At 37.8% G+C, this 20333-nt stretch overlaps 1 long non-coding RNA gene across 1 annotated transcript in view; it reads right to left on the bottom strand.

Moving 5' to 3' along the window:
* Window positions 1–19221, bottom strand: part of LOC138167003 (uncharacterized) — a 152869-nt gene extending 133648 nt beyond the window's left edge. The window contains exon 1 of the long non-coding RNA XR_011169795.1: window positions 19087–19221. This is a non-coding gene — a long non-coding RNA (uncharacterized lncRNA). The remainder of the gene's footprint in view (window positions 1–19086) is intronic.
* Window positions 19222–20333: the final 1112 nt, after the last annotated feature.

The raw sequence follows: 20333 nt of genomic DNA, 5'->3' as shown, positions 1-20333 counted from the left end.
GTTAAGAATTGACTTTCCATAGGTTTCATAATGTAGAGAAAGTGCACAGCTCTGAATGAGAATAACTTTGACACCTAGGAGAGGATAAAAGACATTTGATTTGATATTTGACATTGGGTCCTCGTGTGTGGGGTGTTCTGCTTTATTCCTCCTGCTGACAGAGAATAATTCTAAATGTTTTATGATCTTCTTAAAACATGAATGTGTAGAGACATAGCCAAAGAACTGGTAATATGGAAATAGTTGAAATTCCAAAGAAGATCTGGCATCTTTGCATTCAGGTAGAGCTAAAAACAAATCCTACATTACTTTTATGTGGAGTTGTTTTCATATTATTATGTTAAAAGCTGCTTCTAATATTTTTTCTAGAAATTTCCTTAATGTTATGAAGTTAGACTTCATTTTCACCTCCCTATTTTTGCTTTTTTTTTTTTTTTGGAGGAGGGTGGGCAGTGTAATTGGGGTTAAGTGACTTCCCCAAGGTCACACAGCTAGTAAGTGTGTCTGGTGTCTGAGGCCAGATTTGAACTTAAGTCCTCCTCAATCCAAGGCTGGTCCAGTGCTTCATTCACTGTGCCACCTAGCTGCCCCCATTCTCACCTTCCTAAATATCATCATGATTATTTGCTAGGAATTAACCAGATCTACTCAAAAGGAATCCTAAAAGCATGACAGGAAATACTCCTCTAGTATAAAATCATCATAAAGAAGGCTACAGACAGTAAGTATGAAGAACTAAGAAGTAGGTGAGTGAGACTAGAGAAGCCAAAGAAGTCTTTGGTTTTCCTATTCTCCTAATTCTGGTACTGGTCAATTTCCACATCTTATGAAAAAAACAAAACTAAAATCCTATTATGCAGAGAAAAAGTATCTACACAATGGTTCAAGAAACATGATATAATCTGCAGCCACCTATGGTACAACACAAACTAGTTTAGATATATGAGAAGGGTTATGCTAGTGAGTGTTTAAAAAACTGGCTTCCATATACATACATGTATCCATACATATACTTGTGTGGGAAACAATGGGAGGAATTTTAATTAATTAATCATAATTAAAAGTGCTCCTGTCTTTGATAGCAGAATGTGGGTCAGAAGTGACTGGTTCTAATCAAAGCTCTGATTTAGCAGGGCCAGGCTTCTGATCAGGTGGGGGGGGGTTAGAGGATTGTACACATGCTTCAGGAGCTATGTGAGGGGAATGTGACATGGGAAGTTCAGGAGGCAGCACCTAGCCAATGGAGAACAAGGTGGGAAAATCTAACAGAAGCAGTATAAAAGGGCTCACATTGGTCTGAGTCAGTATGCTCCATTAAGGGAGTGTAAGGGTTATGGGATTTAAAGATCTTCCATGCCCCATTGGACGTGCTGATGTAGCAGGAAGGGGCGGAGCAAGAGAAAGTGAAAGCTGAGCTAGCGTTCCTGCGGTGGCTGGTGGTGGTGGCGACGACAGCAGCAGCAGAGGCAGCAGCAGCGCGAAGCCCTTTTTGAGTTAGGACTGCTAAGGACTTTCTGCTAAGGACTCCTGCTGAGGACTGCCAGGGGCCGGAGCTGCTGGGAGTGCGCTTCCAGGACGCTGGGTGGTTGCTGTGCATGGGGAGAGGAGGACCTTTGCCTGAGGTAGCCTGTTCTGTTTTAAAGGCTTGAAAATGTGGGTGCTTTCTACTTTATCTACCTGTGCCAATGTCATAACTACTCTGATGGCTTTCACTTTCTGGTTTTGGGACTCAGTCTTTTGGTATCTTAATAAATTTTCCAGCTTATTCCCTTATATGACAAGCATGATGTATTTTGTGATGGATAATTATATCAGCATATCTGTAATCTCCATAGGCATTGTGAATATGGCATTGCTGATACAGGGAGTTACCCATTTATTCAGAAAGAATAAATGTAAAATAAATGCAATGAAAACCTTCCTGGCTTTCCAATGAATATTATTTATTCCTAGATTAAGCATGTTTATAACACATGTGTGTATATATCCATGTATATGAAGGACAGTTTTAAAACATTTGCCAATACACATGTATATACACACATAAATATATATATATACACACATCTCATATGTATTTTATATATACCACTATATATATGAATATGTGTATGTATGTATATATATGCACAAAATACTTTAAAGTTCAATCTGCACTATTAACATTTAAGTCCAGATATTCAACAAAATGCTAAATCAAGCCCTGATTTATAGCATTTGCCAGTTTCTGAGGTGTAAATGAAAAATTTAATAAATGACTCTTAACTAACATGAGTCAGCTGCAGCACCCTACGGAGCATAGACTAACCTACCTTTGACATGTGGGGAGCATGAATACTTTTAAATCTGTTATTTCATAAGAAGCAATGAAGCATGCTACCTAACAAATGAATTAATCAAAATTTTATACCAAATGATAATTTCAGCAAACTTTGGAAAACTTAAGAATCAGTCTAAATGTCATCAATCATTATTCATTTACTGTATGTAATGTACTTCCCTTAAGCTTGCACCATTTTCCAAACTAATTTGACCAAAAAGCACTTTAGGGTTTAAAATCAATTGATAGAAACTATAAATACGGATCCAGGGAGTCTGAAAAGTCTGAAGTATCTTTTAGGGATTAAGTAAGGAGGGGAAGAGTGAAGAGCTCCAGGGAAATTTGGAGAAATACCAGAAATTTTCACACATATCTAGATACATAATTTGTTTCATATTAAATATTTTAGAGGGGAAAATATCACTGAAATGGGTGACATTTTCTCTCATAATTCTCATTCACAATTCAGGCAACACAGTTTTGGGAATCTGGCTTAGAACTGAAGGAATTTAAAGGCTAATGAGAAAGCCAAATCCTTTCATGTTGATTATTGTTGTTGGAGACTTCTGTTTGTTTGTTTTTTCCCTTTCTCACATCTCCATTAAAAGCCTATTTTGATGCTTTTTCTTGTGGAGGGGAGGTGACATGTATCTCTTTCTTTTTGTGGCTAAACAAGTTAGGAAAGTTGTGTAGGGCCCAGGGGTGGAGAAACTGCAGATTCAAGGCCACATGTATCCTCCAAGGGATGCACTTGAGGATCTAGAGGTCCACATGTGGCTTCAAGGCCACAGGTTCCCCAACCCTAGTCTGGGCTCTGTGTCCTTCACTTCTCTACCTTTCTTCTAAACTCTGCACAACCTGGCAACCTTTCTATTCAAATGAAACTTCTGTCTCACATGGAGCAGTTTCTGTCTTTCTTTCTTGTCTTTCTGTCCTTTATCCAATCAAAGGAATCTTGGAGGTAGGTGCCAACTATATGGTCAGTTGCATGAACAGTTCCAACTAGGGACAGTCCTTAAAATCTTTTTTTTTCCCATTCCTCTTCTGTCATCCAAGTTGGAATGCTTAAGAACCATTCAACTTAAATATAATAAAGGAAGTAAACTCTTGATATGTCTTCTTTTTAAGCTGTCTTGAAATATTTGTGACTTGGAAACCCTTTGAATTCTTCATGGCTCTCTTCACAATTTCTTGTGACTGAAACAAATGGTCTAAAAATGTTCTCTGATGCACATTCATTATTTCATTGTGGTGAGCATGGGGGTGGAGTACAGGTATAAATGTGTTGCTCAAAGAAATGAATGTATCAATTGGTTTGTCTGGACAGTTTATGTTGTTGTATTATCTTTGCTGCACTGTGGAAGAGATAGAGTCTATGTAGAAATGATCATGGTATTAAAAACAAAAGATATCGATAAATCTCTTTATTTTTTTTTTAAAGCAATCGGGGTTAAGTAACTTGCTCAAGGTTACACGGCCAAGTGTTTCTGGGTGGGTGCTAAGTGTCTGAGCCCAGGATTCGATCTCCAGGTCTTCTCAACACTGGAGCCAGTGCTCTTAATCGCTGTGCTACCTGGCCACCCCAAATCTCTTTATTTTTAAAGGACACAAAATAATTCTATTCTTCCCAAAAATTCTCTTCCTCTATTCCTAAAGCATTTTGCCCCATCATTCCTTTGACCTTATGATACATTTATTTCTTCCCCCTCCCCCATTTCTAGAATGTAAGAGATTTAAGTTCATAATGACCATACCATTAGAAAAAAACAAAAAAAAAGGGTCGGAGTCAAGATAGCTGAGTAGAAGCATGACCTCCTAGCAGCTCCGGCTTCCACCCTCCCCAATCCATGTAAAAAACAAACTTTAAACAAACTTTGGAGCTGCAGAACCCGCAAAATAACACAAAGAAGCTAATCTCCTGCTGAGGACAGCCCAGCAGGCCAGCAGCAAGCCACCACTGTAGTGCTCTGGGAGCTGAGCCCAGCCCCAAGCAGAGGCTTTAGCTCCAGGGTGGAGTACCTGGCCCAGGTACTCCAGATCAGCAGCAGCTGTGGAAATTTCCAGATTTATCAACACATAGGTGTGAAGGAAAAGTGAGAGGTCAGTGCAGTCTAGACTTTGGGAACCAGTAAGTGGGAGTGCTGGCTTTCGCCCGCAGTGGGAAGCCGCTGAGATGCTGGCACAGCCATCCAGTGCCACATGGCAGCTTCAACTCCTGGCCTGAAGAGTGTATGGGGATCAAGCACAAGTCTGAGGAGTAATCACTCTTTCTTTAACCTGCTTGGATCTGGACTGCAGTCTAGGGTGGAGGTCCTGGGGTGTGTGTCCAGCTCTCCAGAGCGTGTGGAGACCTCAGAGAGGGCACCCATCTAATACCTCTGGCAGCTGAGAAAACCCCAGTGTTTGGGACAAAAGCTCCCCTGTCTGGTGGCAGAGTCCTACATTTGCAAAAAGCTCAGGGGTCAAGTGAATGAGGGGGGACTTGACCAGGCAAAGGAAACAAAGTAGACAGAAGATTCCAACATTACACTCCTATTTTGGGGGCAAAAAGGAGCAAAGCATGGAACAGGAGGAAGACAGAGAAGTCAGAACTCCTTCACCAAAAGCTTCAAAGGAAAATATGAGCTGATTACAGGCCATAGAGGAGCTTAAAAAGCAGATAAGAGAAGTAGAGGAAAATTTGGGAAGAGAAATGAGACAATGCAAGAAAATTATGAAATGAGAGTCAACAGCCTGACTGAGGAAAATAAGACCTTAAAAAATAGACTAATTCAAATGGTAAAAGAGGCTCAAAAAGGCAATGAAGAGAAGAATGCCTTAAAAAGCCAAATTTGCCACATGGAAAAAGAATCTCAAAAGCTCACTGAAGAGAATCATTACTTCAGAATTAGATTGGAACAAATGGAAGCTAATGACTTTATGAGAAATCAAGATGCTGTTAAACAGATCCAAACAAATGAAAGAATAGAAGGCAATGTGAAATATCTCATGGGAAAAACCAATGACCTGGAAAATAGATGCAGGAGAGATAATTTAAAAATTATTGGACTACCTGAAAGCTATGATTAATGTAAGAACCTAGAAATCATCCTCCAGGAAGTTCTCAAAGAAAACTGCCCTGATGTTTTAGAACCAGAGAGCAAAATAGAGGTTGAAAGAATCCACCCATCACCTCCTGAAAAAGATCCCAAAAAGAAAACTCCTAGGAATGTTATAGCCAGGTTCCAGAATTACCAGATTAAGGAGAGAATATTACAAGCAGCCAGGAAGAAACAATTTGAATATTGTGGAAACACAATCAGGATAACCCAGGATCTGGCAGCTTCTACACTGAGGGATCGAAGGGCTTGGAATATGATATTCCAGAGGTCAAAGAAGCTGGGATTAAAACCAAGCGTCACCTACCCAGCAAAACTGAGTATCATGTTTCAGGGGAAAATATGGTCATTCAGTGGAATAGAAGACTTTCAAGCATTCTTGCTAAAAAAATCAGAGTTGAATAGAAAATTTGACATTCAGATACAAGAAGCAAGAGAAGCATGAGAAGGTAAACAGGGAAAAGAAATCATAAGGAACTTATCACAGTTGAACTATTAACAGAGAAAATTTGTAACTCAAAATCTGGAGGAAATGAATGATGCAAATCAGAAGTTAATAAAGCATTTGAAAAAAAAAAGAAGAAAAAGGAAAAAACAAAAATGTTTCTATACCAAGGCTTATTACAAAGTAAATCCTTAATAAATGTTTGTTTAATTTAATTCAGCGAGCATTCATTAGGCATTCACAATGAATAAAGCAACTTCTATATTATTAAAAACAATGACTATTTTGAACAAATTAAAAATACGACTTTGGCCAGAATATTTAATCCCAAAGGTCATTGGAAGCCTATTTCCATAGAATGACAAGGATAGCATTCAGCATTAAGACAGTTCTAGTAGGAAGTTTTTCCTTAGACTAAGTTAAATTTGATTCTCTCAAATTTCTACCCAGAATTCCCTGGCCTTCTGATACCAAGTAGAACAGATCTAATCTGTTTTCCATGGGGTAGTCCTTTTTACACTGAAAGACAGCTAGTTGTTCCATTCTTCCTAAATGTCAAGGTTAAACAGATCTGCTTCTTTCAATTGCTTCTCAGATGTCGTGCTTTCTAATTCTCTCATCATTCCTCTAAATTCATTCTAGCTTCTCTGGGATTACACAATTTCCCTCCCCTCAAGGAGAATACAATCTATATAGGGAGATAAACTATATACATAAAAAGATATTTGACAGTGTGTAAACACTGTGTGTGTGCAGGGTTTGTTTTCTAATATAAAAATATAGGGATTTTTGCATATTAAAATGAGTGACAAGGGTGGAAGGTTGGTATAAAACCATTATGAAAACATTTAGAATGATACCTCAAGCATACAATGTATTTTAACCAAAGAACAGAGCAAATCATTTCAAAATCTCATGTTTCTCCAATTTTCAGCAAAACTTTTGTCGTTGCTGCTGTTATTCAAATAAATAAATAGGCAACACAAAATTTTCATAGCCTAAAATGATGTCATCTCATTTTATTCTGATGATGATAGTAAGCCTTGGAAATGCTTTCAATCCCATTCACATTCTTTCTGCTCTGAAGAGCTCAATATAAATCACATCCATCCTCATTCTTCTCAAATGACTAACTGATATCTTTTGCTTTCCAAAAGCAACTGCCCTCACAAAGTGAGTTGGTTATTTCTAAGGACATATTTGACAAAGACACATTATTCTTCCACAATTCCATTTCATATGTAGTAAAAAATATTGTCTATTAAACCCTGAGTATTAAACTGGTAGCTCTTATTCACAATATTAATTCTTAGAGATACAATATCTGAAGTACTTGCCAAATTACTTCAAAGTATCTTTTGTACTTAAAAATAGTACTTCATAATTCAATAGATACTTAAAGTTATCTATTTAATAGCCATATTTGTTCAGTCAGAACACATATAAAGGCAGAATAAAGCCATAGTAAGGAGGTTGCATGGTGAGGTGCAAAGAATTCAGTATCTGGAGTCAGAAGACTTTTGTTCAAATCAGACTATGTACAATTTATGTAGAATTGGGCGAGTCTCTTACCTCACTGGGCTCCCAGTTCCTTCATTTGCAAAACAAGGGAGTTGGACCAGATGACCTCTAAGGCTGCTCCCAGTTTTAGAAACAGGATCCTATGATAAAATAACTAATATTCTAAAGTATTGAAGAGATCTCACCAAACAACCAAATCTATTGATCCCAATTTTGTGATTTTTTTTAAGAAAAAATATTCTAAGTTAAAGCTATGGTTTTAGTGAAGCAGAGCAAAATTAAAGGGAAAAGAAACATTACTCTTCCAATCTTCCTATGGTTAAAAAAAAAAAGCTTCCACAAATCAATGAGAAAGTACTTGTATCTTACCAATAAAGTTTTATTTCTTTTCCAAATATGTGGAGAGGTAACATGGCAAGTGGATGGAGAACCAGTCTTGGGACCAACAAGACCTGGGTCCAAGTTCTGTCTCTGACACATGTTGGTTGTGTGACCCTGGGCAAGTCACAGCTTCTTAGTGCCCTATAGAAGTTTGTTTAGGGATTCTGATTCTTTATTTCAAGCAAGGCATCCTCGAGTTGGGGATGGCAGAACTAAAGGTTTGGAAGTAGCCTGGAGGGCTGGGAGCAGGTAGAATCGCTTTGACACTTCTGTAACCCCAAATTCAATCAAAGTACATCACAGACAGATTAGAGTACATTAGAGTCTAGATTAGTGTAGCATGGACAAAGTGCCCAACTCTCTTCTGAAGGATTTCAGTGTAGTTTGAAAATGAAAATAGATGCTCAGTTTCTCTAGAAGAATCCCAATATTGTTTCTTATTTTAAGGATCCATCATGCTTAGGACTCCAGTTATTAAGTTAGGGCTCATAAGATCATAGACTTAGAAAGAAAAGTTCTCTCAGAAATCATCCAGCATTTTACAGAGGAGGAAACTGAGACCTGGAAAAGGTCAAATGACTTATCCAAGGTCATACAGGTGGTAACGGCCAGCTTTCAGAAGTTCTGAGTCCAAATGCAGTACTACAAAAGAGACACGGTAGCTTAATGGATTGGACCCTGTACTCAGGTCTACACTTATATAATGCTTTAATATCTCATTAGATTCTCACAATAACCCTGGAAGGTTACTATTCTTACCCCTCTTTTGTAGATGATGAAATGGAAGCAGATGGAAATAAAGTGACTTCTTCATGTTCACACAGCTAGTGAGAGTGTAAGGAGATGTATTTAAACTCAGGGCATCCTGACTCCCACTCTGGTGCTCTACCCACTATGACTAACTGACCTCACTGGGTCATTTTTCGGTCATGTCTGGACTCTTTATGACCCCTTTTGGGGTTTTCTTGGCAAAGATACTGGAGTGGTTCACTATTTCCTTCTCCAGTTCATTTTACATATGAAGAAATTGAGTCAAACAGGATTAAGTGACTTGCCCAGAGTCACACAGCTGGCAAGTGGCTGAGGCTGGATTAGAACTCAGGAAGATGATTTTTCCTGAGTTAAGGCTGGGTGGTCTGTGCTCTATGGCGCCACCTAGCTGCCACAAGACCCACTAGTTCCCTCTAATACTTTAAGCCAGCTATGTGATGGGATCCTGAACAAGTCACTTGCTATCTCTGTGCCTTACCCTCCTTCTTCTACATAAGGATGGCATTCGATTTAGGGATCCCTAAAGTCCATCCCCCCTCCAAAATCTATGATACTATAATCTCCATTTGTAATGTTAATGGAAGTTGAAGATATTCCCTTCCCATAAATAGACCTCAGTAGAGCCCAACAAGAGAAGCTTGATTGGGGGGAGGCTTGTTTTTCAGGAAAGCCCACACCTTTTGTTACTTTGTAATTAAGCAGTGGTGGAGGGTTGTGATGCCCTCTGACCCTGACGAAGTATATATATACTCTGAGATTTGCATTTTGCTTTGGGGCTCACTTAAAGGAAGAGATATGCAATTGGGCTGGATGAGACTCAGAAACTGTTAAGGAGCCCTCCAGCTTTGAACATCCAGATGTTCATGTTTCTCTCTTCAATAACTATGTGTTTATGTAATGGTCAGAAACAGATAGAAATCCTGTCTGTTGATCTGTTGAATTGTATTATTTTCTTTGTATTTTTTTTCTGCTTTTAATTTATTTGTATTTTCTGAAGTTCAGGGTGCTGACTTTTTCCCCTGAACTCAGTGAATGATAAATGCATGTGCGCGCACACACACACACATACACATAGACACATATGTTTAATTAAAAATTGTTGATCCCTTTAAAGTTGCTTTCCTTTAGTAAAGCATATCAAAGAACCTATGCTAGCAGCCATCCTGGGTATAGTAGGGTGCTTATTGTTACACCATTTCCTCTTGAAAAATCAAATAGATGGTAAAGGAGCCGGAGAAGGTGCAACTCAATGCTAATGCCCTCTAAATTCAGGTTCAATGTTGAATTGAAATGAGTCATTCAACATATATAAATATTCATTTATAAATATTATAATTATATATATGTATGTACACATGTATTATATATCATTTATAAAAAGGAGTTGTACTTTTCCCTAACCTCGTAAGAATGTGCAATAAGGATTTAATGACACTTAGCTTCTCTACAAGTGGACCCCCTCATCTCCATCTGGAAATGTGTTTGGTCAATAGATCATCAGGGCATAGTGATTCTCACGGTCTTGGGCACTCACTAATTTTAAGAGGCCTAGACTCCATGTGACTGGAATTTTTTGGGGGGAGGTGCTCCTTTTTGACCAGGAAACTGAATCATGGAGCTTGGAGTGCCTTAGGTCCTAAGGGAATCTTTACCTTTTTAAGTAAAACCTCCCCATATTTTAAGTAGGAAGAAATTAAGTTACATTTGGGAAATGCTGCTCCTATCAAAGATGGAAATGGACCTTCAGCAAAAGGAATTGTTTTGTAGCTAAGAAATGGACAATGTCTCCAGTCTTTATAAATTCATTGTCCAGGGATTCCCTAGCTCTGGACTTATATGGAGAGTCCAATCTTGGGGGCAAACCTAAAAGATCCAATTTTCTTAAAGTCACAACATTCCCACTCAGAGCTGACTCTGAGATATCTTCACATATATTGTCTAGGTCTCTCTAGATATGACCAAGAGCATCCTCAGTTAACTCCTGCATAGGTGTTCAAAGAAACACATTTATTAGGACAGAGTTTATTTTATGCCATAGAAAATGAGGAAGATGCTTTGGAATCAAATTTCTGTACTCAATACAGAAAACATACAAGGCTGAAAGTAGCCTACAAACAACCGGCATAACTTTCTTTCCTCTCTGGTGAGTCCCACTTTTCTACTGGCCCCTATAATCTTCCAGATATAGGAAATGTCCATGGTTTAGATTTTTCTTGGAAGGAAACTAATATGGTCAAAATGCCAACATTCTATTGAGTCATATCTTCAGCCCACAGACACTCACTGATGGCTTGGATTCCCCTGGAAGGGACACACTCTTGGGGTTGCTGAAAGGTGATATCCTTTCCACCAAACATGTACTGTCCAAATAATTTGCTGTATTACCATGATGCAAATTCTCAGAGTCTTGTTCCTTTGGATTATGTTTTGGGGTTGTTTCCTACCTCTCTACTCAGCACCAGAAGCCATATGCATGATTCTGTTCTTTCTTGATTAAATGCAAGCTTTGGGAAATTCCCCTTCTCTAGAGAGGTCTGAATTTTCAAAGTTTTGTAGTTGAAATAAATCACAAGTTAACCCTCAAGTCTGGTGCTGCCCAGGAAACATCCTCCTTCTCTGACTGGAGGGTCAGATTTATGTTGCCTAGGAAATTCCCTTCATCTAAATGGGAGGTTGAAGCTTAGGAACAAAGTCTTGGAACTCCCTCACGAAGCTATGTAAGTGAGCACATATCTGCCTTACCATTTGCTTCTCCAAGGCTACCAGCAATATTTCCTGGGGGAGAGAAGTTTGGAAAGAAGAAAGGGGAAATACTCTCAGGATCTCAGAAGAAAAAAGAATATTTTTTTAAAGCCTGAAGAACTATGTAAATTACTTTTATGGGCTATTGCATAAAGGATGGCTGCTCCCACAAAAAGTCTGAGTTAATCAACTACTTCAGGGATCAACTGCCATCAGTGAAACCAATCATCTAGGAATACCAAGTACAGTTCTAAATCAATCATTTCATTCAGGGAGCAGCCTTGGCTATATCTAGCGTCCCATCAACACACTGCCAGGGGTCATATTCAATGTCTATAGAAATAAATGCGATAATCTGTATGATCTGGGATACACTACTTACTTTCTCAGAGCCTTAGTTTCCTTATCTGTAAAATGAAAGGGCTAGACTAGATGGCCTCTGATTTGACTTAAGAAATCCCTGATCGACCTCCTTATGCTTAAAGAGGCTCCCACAGATAGGGAATTCAATGGACAGAGTGCTGAGTCTGTAGTAAGAAAGAAGTGAATTTAAATCCAGCCTCAGATACTAGCTGTGTGACCCTGGACAAGTCACTTAACCTTTGTATGTTTCATTATACTCATGGGCTGGTAATAGCCCCTACCAACCAGCATGAAGTGAGGATAAAATGAGATATTTGTAAGATGTTTAGTAGAATGTGGCACATAGCAGGTGCTTAATGAATGGTTGTTTTGTTTGTTCCTTCATTTTTCTCTTTTCCTCCCTCCCTTTCTTTAGTCCTTCCTTCCTCTTTTTTTTCTTTCCTTTCTCCCTCCTTCCTTCCTTCACTTCCTTACTTCCTCCCTCCCTTCTTCATTCTCTCCTTCCCTCCCTCCCTTCCTTCCTTCCTTCCTTCCTTCACTTCCTTCCTTCCTCTCTCCCTCTTTTCCTTTCTCCCTCCCTCCCTCCTTCTCTTCCTTCCTTCTTTCCTTCCTTCCTTCCTTCGTTCCTTCCTTCCTTCCTTCCTTCCTTCCTTCCTTCCTTCCTTTCTTCCTTCCTTCCTTCCTCCCTTCTCATAGCCATAGTGACTACCCCTTTTGCACATCTACTACCTCCCAAGTAAAACTGGCCAAAATTTAAGTCCAATGACAAGAGTTCATAGATACCGGGTGCTCAGAAAGCCTTGCTGTTTTTGTTGGTGTGACAAGAATGTTTCTAAACAGTTATCTTTGCAAAGCAGTGCATAAATCTTTGTTCTATGGGCTAACTTTTATGAGCCTCCAGTCTGGTTCTACTGCACCAAAACTTCCTGATTGACTTGATGCATGAGGTGCTGTGGCATACATTTTTCCAGCAGGCTTCTAATGAATTAGATCCCCACAGGAAACCCAAGGAAATTGGCCAGAGACTGTTCATAGGATTTGAAGGCTGCAGCTGAAAGCCTCATAGATTTACAACATCTCCCGTCTCCCTACCCTCCCTTTCCCATCTTCTATCCCCAAACCCCCAGCAGAGGTTGCAGATTGAATTGTGTGGGGACACATCAGGGGGCCTCTTTTACAACATAAGTCTTTCTTTAAAGATAGTCTGAGGCTGTCTCCCTAACCAGATGCTCAGAAAACTGTGATGCCACAAAGAATAGCAAGATTTTTATTGGATTAAAAAAAAGAACAGTGGGAGAAAATGGGGGCTCAGAAAGGATCATTTGATGGGGGTGATGGGGCATGTTAAGAGATTCTGTTTATGCCGTGTGACCACATGCTGGTCTCAGAAACCCTGGGTAGGATTAAACAAGAAAAAATAAAAGTAAACAGATGGGAATAGACCTTCAATGAATATAGTCTGAATGACAGCTGGGGAATCACTAGAATGGCCAGTCCTAAATGGGGAGAGGTGGGGGAGGGGGAAAGAGGGAAGCCCTGGACTATAGAAAAGAAATATGTAGAAAGTGGACCATTCTTTTTTACTCTATGGAGAAGCTATAAAGATCTGAACAGCACAAAATTGCTATTTTCTTTTACCAACTGTTAAACTCTAGATGGAAATTATTTAGTTGTTGTTGCTGTTATTATTAGACAGGATTCAAAGAGAGTTTGATTGGTGACACTGTAATTACTCGCAGTCACACTGACACTGATTACTGTTTCCAGAAACACTAACTCTGCAAGGGCAAGAGTTCTGTCAACATATTTCTCAGAGTTCGATTTAGATCAACAAGGGAGAGGGAAGTGCCCAACTGGTTCAATTCAGCTGTTGGGCAAGTCCAAAAAGAGCCATTTAAACATATACTACAAAGGTCAGAAGAGAAGAGTATGTATTTGAGGAATTATAGTTCAGAGAGAGCTTCCACAAGTTATAATTTATCAAGTCATAATTTAGCAACCAATAATGCAATTCGAACGGGCTTTAAGTGTGGGTAAGACAGGTGAAAAGTACAAATAAAGAATGCTTTAAAAAAAATCACTGCTTCTTTCTCCTTATTGGATTTACTTAAAGCAGTTTCTTAAAACAAACAGGAAAGTAAACTTGAATTGGATGATTGAAGTGAAGAATCTTAATTAAAATGCTAATTGAAGAACTCTAAGAACTTTTTAAAAAAAGTAATTTAGCAACAATAAATCATAGAAAAAAAACTTTTTAACACATTATATTGTTGGTGATGTTATGCTAATTACCACTTTCAAAAAATAACACTATTTGAGATGAAGTACATAACTAGAGACAAAAGCTCTGTTTATTTCCATGTCAGAAAGAGAGGTACTGTTCCTTTTGGATTCATATATCACTAGATGTTAAATGGGTTTATATTACATCAGTCCCATGCTAAAACAGAGAATATTGGCAACTATAATCACATAGAAAAGATAGTTCATTAAACAATATGTTTCTATGGCTCCAAAATATGTCAATTCAATGTCCTTCCCAAGTTCATTTAACCTATAGTTATTGTAATCTTTTTGTTATAGATCTGGGACTATACTTAACTTCTAGAGGATCTCCCTAGCAAAGTAAGATGATCTATTGGCCACTCTATATACCTATAATGAAAAATGGGAGAGTGGTTTCACCTTTCATCCTCCAATAACACTAACATAGTCATTCTAACAACCCTTTTACTATCTCTGCCTATCTATTAATCACTGGAGTGAAATTCAGGCTATTCCAGCAATATTAAAGACTGGTATGGATTTCCCTGCTTCTTCCAAGTTTGTCTTAGATTTTTCTCCCCTATAAAATTGAGAGATGGAGGTGGGGGGAAATCTTGGAGACTCTCATCTAAAGAATGTTGGTAAAAATCTAAATCTTTCTCAACAAAAATATGAAGCCATTGTTCAAGCCTGGTATATTTGCATAAGTCACTCCTAGTTGGAAGAGAGAATGATTACTTGACACTCCATAACTGTGAGAGGGGGAAGATGTCAAGGGCTTAGAAAAGGAGAAATCTTCTGTCATCTGGCTTTGACATACACATGTAACACTCACGTTACTTCTGTAGGGGGACATCCTTGTAAAGAGTAACAAAATTTCAGAAGAAAAAGACGTGTAGAGAAATCAGCCTCTCAACATGATTCCCAGTTTGCTACACTAGAGATTTTGGGGAAATCTCCCCTTTAATGAAATCAGATTCTCTCTCTCTCTCTCTCTCTCTCTCTCTCTCTCTCTCTCTCTCTCTCTCTCTCTCTCAAAATGAGATACCTCACGTCTAATAAGAAAGCTCATTCACCAGGTATATCATTTAATATATACTAATCTTTATAACTTATCTAAGTTCTGTTTGTTATTACCTTGGATACTTTTATTTGCTATCATTATTTGTGATGGTCTTTATATAATCAGTCTGCTCGCATATCTTGGAGAACTACTTTTCCAATAAAAGATAGTGAACAAAAAAGAAAACTGACCTTAAATATAGTTTCCAGCAGACTAGCAATATTTGGGGGATAGATAGATACAATGTTAGTTCAGTATTCCATATCTGAGAAGAACAGAGTAGGCCAGTTGTGTTACACCAATCTCCTGTTCTCTCCAAGGAGGAATCAAATCTCTCATGTAGAGGGGTGGACAAGATTCTACATAAATTCATTCATACCTCCCTGTGAATCACATTTAAATAAATCCATATGGATATAAACATCACATACATAGACAACACAAATGCATACCTTAAATGTATAACTGCTACACATTCCGGAACACCCCATTCATGGGATATGATTCTTCTTTATCCAAATGTCACTATAGTCAAGAAATACCTCTTAGTAACTGTGAGGAAGATTCTGCTAAACTAAAGAATGAGTAGTCAGCAGTTCCAAGTTACACCTTTTTGTTGGCAGAAGTTAAAACTTGAGATACGTTCAGGGGATAGCACATATGTTAATTTGCTTAAAGAGAGGGTTCTTAAAAGAAGAGTGGGATAAAAAGCTATAAATGGAGGTTGGTGCTAGAGGGAAAAGGTATTTGATATTTATCTTATGGAAAGTAAGTTGACTTTAAATGGTTTGTTTTTATCAAGGGCCTGCTATGATCAAAATATCTGTATCAATTAATCAACACATATTTATCAATCACCTATTAAGACAATGTCTTGGAATAACCCTGGCATATGAGTAAAATGGATTAAATTTGGGAAAGAAATGGTAGAAGGGAAAGAAATTAGGAGATTATTGAAGAAGCAAAGCCAAAAAGGTGCTTGAATAAAGGTAATATCGGTGGAGACAGGAAGAGATAATTGTGAGACTTTCACGGCTGTCATAGTCATCGTTGTCCTTTGCTCTCAAAGAGGACCAAAATGGCGTCATGATGTCGAAGTCAAAGTACAGTGTGTTTGACTGCAGCTGCCCAGACCAACAGAGCTCAGAAGGTTCTACCACAAACTGGACACAAAAAGTTCATGGGAACATCTGGAGTAGAGATATCTCTAAATTTGCACACCTAGTGTTTCTTTTGAGCTACTGAAATTCTACGTTAGTCATATGAGAGCAGCACCTTCTTTGATGGGCATGACACACTGGGCATTACTTTGCCAGTGCCTCCCATGTCTCACAATTGATTCCAAACTTTATTAGAGAGACCTTGAGAGTGCCTGCTATCTTCTGACTTCTGTTTCAGTGCTTGCCTTGTGTGAATTCTCTATAAAAGCCATTTAAGCAAATGTACATTTGGCATTCAATGGCCAGTTCATCAGATTTATACTCTCTGCAGTAGAGTTGGAATACTTGGTAGTTTAAATCAAGAAAGGAACTCAGCATCTGTTACCTTATCTTGCCAGGTAATCTTCAGAATTTTCCTAAGATAATTCAAATGTAAGTGATTCCATTTCCTGTCATAGCACTGATATACTGTCCATGTTTCCCAAACATAAAACAATGAGGTCAGCCAATGGCTTTGTAGACCTTCAATTTGGTAGGCAGCCTAATTAATACCTCTTTTCTCCCATGCTTTTCTTTGGAGACTCCTAAACACTGAACTAGCTCTGGTAATGTGTGTGTCAACCTCATCATCTATGTGTACATCACTGGAAAGCATACTACCAAGGCAAGTGAACTTATCTACATTCAGGATGTTTCCATTTTACTGTAACCTATGGTTTCATATATGGATGGTGCAGTGCTGGCTGGAGAAACACTTTAAAATGCATCAATAGACGTTAGGGTCAAAGAAAAAAATACAATTTTCTGTATTTTAGAAACAAATCTGCCAGAAAAAAAGTTTATGAATATAATTCTAAATCCAAGCATTTGTAGCCTAAAAAAGAACTATCTAAATTGGCATAGTTTCTCTCTCCCCATGTCCTCTGACATCTTCAAGAAAATTTGAGGTAGTACTTAAAGGAAATCCAAACATGGAAAAATATGTTAAAATAAAGTTTGAGTTTAACATTTCAGAGCAATAGTCACTTAGCAAAACTCACTTAATCTTTACTAAAACCATTCTACTCTTTCCTTGATCACTCTGCTCAAGGACTGAAAGGGATTTCTTCCCCAATCCTAATCCTGTCTGAACATAACACTTTTCTGAATATAAAATTTTCCCCTGAGTGAAAATGGCACTTTTAAGTGGGTTACAAGACAATTACTTGGAGGAAAGTGAGTGAGGCAGAAAGATAAATTAAAGATAACTCAGATTATAAGCCTAGATGTTTTGATAGTGCCATTAATAGAAAGAGAATAGTTGAGGGAGAAGGAAATTTTGAAGGAAAGATAAAACTTTCAGTAGTAAAATTTACATATATGGTTCTCCTGAGACAAGAAGGTGTTCATATGTAGTGAGTCAGTGACAATTCAGAATTAGAACCCAGAGAAAAGATTAAAACAAAAGATGGAGATTTGGCATAGTTTGGGTAAAACAAAAAAATAAAAGCTATCAGCATATCTAAGCTAATGCTATTAATATGAGAAAAACTAAGCAAAACAAAATTATAGTGGGCTACTTATTACCATGAAAAAAGAGCCAGGAAGAAAAATAGCAGAGATTTATGCAGAGGAAGCATGAGTTTTGCTTTTCCCCTTACAGTGTTCCCAGTACCTTCATAATGTGTAAAGCTGGAAGGCCATTTGAGGCTTATCACACCTTCAGTGCAATTTGCATGTTACTAGAATATGTGATGAGAGTCAGAAAAGCAAATGGATACTCAAAAAATTTCAGTGGAAGTGCAGATTATGTGGAGGAAAGAGAAAATATATTTTTGTACCCCAGGATTGACTTATCCCAGAAATCCACAGCCCATTTTTTTTCCACTTAAATTGTCTCTCTGAATGTCCTGTTCCTAAACTACAATGTCTATGCTGAGCAAAAGGAACTGAACATTTTTCTAGCAGAGGAATGTTGTAGATACAATATCTGGTTAGAGGTTGAATCCTATCATACGATGTTGGTCAGGCAGAAGATAAACCAGATGAAATTTTATAATCCAAAAACTAATTTTCCAATTACTTAATTCAATGAGCCAGTGAATTTCCAATTGAAATGCATGGACATTATTTTTCCTGTTTTTTTTTTTCTACTTTAGTCCACTAGAATTTGCCTTTACACATACACACATCCAAATCCTGATGTTTTTAATTCTCCAAGTTTACTCCAACTTTGCAATTGTTAAAGGAAGATACCCTATTTTCCCCAAAAGAAATTAGCCTCTTATATACACTCTTAAACAGGAGATTCATAGATACATTTTTTTTTAGATAAACACACACACTCAAAAGATTTAACCGTACAGCTTCCTTTAGTCATGAAAGATTTAAAAGTAACCATTTGTCTGTGGGAGGGCACTAAGTCTCTTATAGAAATGTAAATCATATATATTATATAGAATATATAAACATACATGCACATATATGTACATTTGTATATTTCAATATACACATGAATTTACTTGAATACATATAAGTATTACAGATAAAGATATTGTTGCTGAATTTATCATATACACACCATCATTTAAGAGTGGAAATTCCTCTTAATGGGAGAGTCTTTGATACCTTCCTCATGTCAATGCATTTCCACTTTAGTACTTTTAAATACATACCATTATTTAAAACACCTAGAGAATGGGGTACTATTTTTAAGCAGCAGGAGAAGGACAATGGTTCTCAAAGGGGCCTTTTGAAACCCTCTATAGCTCCCTAGTGAGCTACAAGATTTGTGGTGGGCCACAAAAAACTTGGTATGTACATAATGTTATGGCAAACAAAAGAAAAGGCATAAATCACTTTGCTTCATACAAATTTTACCTCTATTCAATAAACTCTAATGACTCCCTATCACCTTCAGGATCAAACATAAAATCTTTTTAGCATTCAAAGCCATTCATAACCTGGTCCCCTCCTACCTCTTATTTTTCCCAGCTGTCTTCCAAGATCTCTCACCTCCAAACCACGTGTTCTCATTCTAGAGCTTCCTACCGAGCTCCCTTCAACCTGGAACACCCCTTTTTCAGCTTCGCTCCTTTCTGTTATTGATGAATTCCTCCTGGAGCTCCCATGTTGTGGAGTGGCCGCAGCCAGTCTCCATTCCCCTCTGGCCCCCCTTTTTTCTGACTTGTGGACTACACAAATGTGAATTCTGATAAATGTGATGATAGCTAAGAAGTAATTTTTTTCATTACAGAGATTACCAAATGGAGATGGAATACTGCAATATGGCCTTGCATTATGTCACATGTCACAAAACATTAAGAAATATGTCTGCAATATGATGAGGAACATGATTTAATGGCCTGGAAACTCACTTTATTTAAACTCCACTTAAAATTTCTGAGCTATAATTAAGACCAACCTTAAAAAATAAGCTATTTATCAAAGACACCCTTACTAGCCAAAGTGTTGTATAGTTTCCAAAGAATTAAATAATATAGAAACTCAACACTGAATCATATAAAATAAATGCTCAGAGCAAAAGGACATATTACATATTAAAAGTTTTACATGGAGTAATAAAATTTATTATTTGTCAATAAATTTGCTTTACTTTGCCCCAGTTGATTTGCACATAACTTTATTATATGCCAGGTTCTGTGCTGGGTGCCAGGGATACAAAGATAGACAAAGTTATTTTTTATCTGCGTTCTCCTGGGGAGAACCAATCTATAGGCATACAAATAGAGACCACAAGAAAGCCTTTGGGCTCAAAGGGACCAGGTCTGACATTTGGGCGCTGATCCCCAAAAGTTATCCCATAGTGCCTGGCCCACAGCAGGTGCTTGCTGACTTGATTTCCCTTTGACATATTGCCCCCACAGAGTTACTCCAAGAAAACTACTAAATATAGCTTTTATTTGGCATATATTTATTTCTTTCCAGTTACTATATGAGCACTCAGACTAGCAAGATGGATATAGGATGAGGGACAGAAGATATCTTCTCAAAAGACTCACAAACAGAAGATAAAAAAATTATTAAAAAAAAAAACACAAGGAACAGAGTCAATATGGTCCCCAAAACTGAACAAATTCTACAACAACCATAAAAAATGTGCCCAATCGCCGTGTGACCTTGGTCAAATCACTTAACCCCAACTGCTCTCCAAAAAGAAGAAAGAAAGAAAGAAAGAAAGAAAGAAAGAAAGAAAGAAAGAAAG

This window comes from Petaurus breviceps, unplaced genomic scaffold (assembly GCF_028583685.1).
Source record: "Petaurus breviceps papuanus isolate PSGF00001 unplaced genomic scaffold, PetGlider_PUasm1.0 126, whole genome shotgun sequence".
Lineage (NCBI taxonomy): Eukaryota > Metazoa > Chordata > Mammalia > Diprotodontia > Petauridae > Petaurus > Petaurus breviceps.
Note: the sequence above shows the minus strand (reverse complement) of the source record. Positions and strands in the feature narration are given on the sequence as shown.